A 679-nucleotide genomic window follows, 5' to 3' on the forward strand; every position below is an offset into this window, starting at 1 on the left:
TCCCAGGTTCCTTACAGAATTTTTGCAAAGGGAAGTACCTTCTAGAAATGCATTATAGGACTCATTTTCTTTCAGTTAACACAAGGACTTCACTTTTTCCCTAAGGAGCTACTTTGGATTTTGCATTAAGCCTTGTATTTGGATCAGGTGAGACAAAACAACTACAAGGGTAAGGTTCCCCTCATTCCTCATGGTCTAGCAAGGCTGGGAGTGGGGAGACAGCTGAAATCTGGTTCATTCCTGTCCCAGGCTCTTTCCTCAAAGATGCAAGGTAAGCCCCTATTTTAAAACCAGAGCAAGCAGAGCAAAAGGAGCACCTACCTTGGGCCTTCAGAATAGCAGCTTTTCCACGGCCAGCCCCTGAGCCTTGGTTTTTATTTTTCATGCTCTTTAACATCGGTGCATTTTTTAGCATATCAGGCAATATCAGAAAGCGGATCTTGCTGCCACGGATGTATACCTGCTCCAGCTGTGCCACTCGGCCATCTCTGTACGTGACTGTGATGTTGGACATCTGGAAGGAAATCACCAGGCTCATCAGTAAGGTCAATGGTACTCAGATACATGAAAAGGGGAAGCTTTGGGCTGAGAAAGTGGCTCAGTGGTAGAGCGCTTGCCTTGCATGCCTGAGGCCCTGGGTTCGATTCCTCAGCACCACATAAGCAAAAAGAAAAAAGCC

At 46.4% G+C, this 679-nt stretch overlaps 1 pseudogene; it reads right to left on the reverse strand.

Annotated features, from left to right (window-relative positions):
• Positions 1 to 321: 321 nt before the first annotated feature.
• On the reverse strand, positions 322 to 553 carry LOC106002056 (annotated as a pseudogene).
• Between the last annotated feature and the right edge of the window lie 126 nt (positions 554 to 679).

This window comes from Dipodomys ordii, unplaced genomic scaffold (assembly GCF_000151885.1).
Source record: "Dipodomys ordii isolate 6190 unplaced genomic scaffold, Dord_2.0 Scaffold2489, whole genome shotgun sequence".
NCBI lineage: Eukaryota > Metazoa > Chordata > Mammalia > Rodentia > Heteromyidae > Dipodomys > Dipodomys ordii.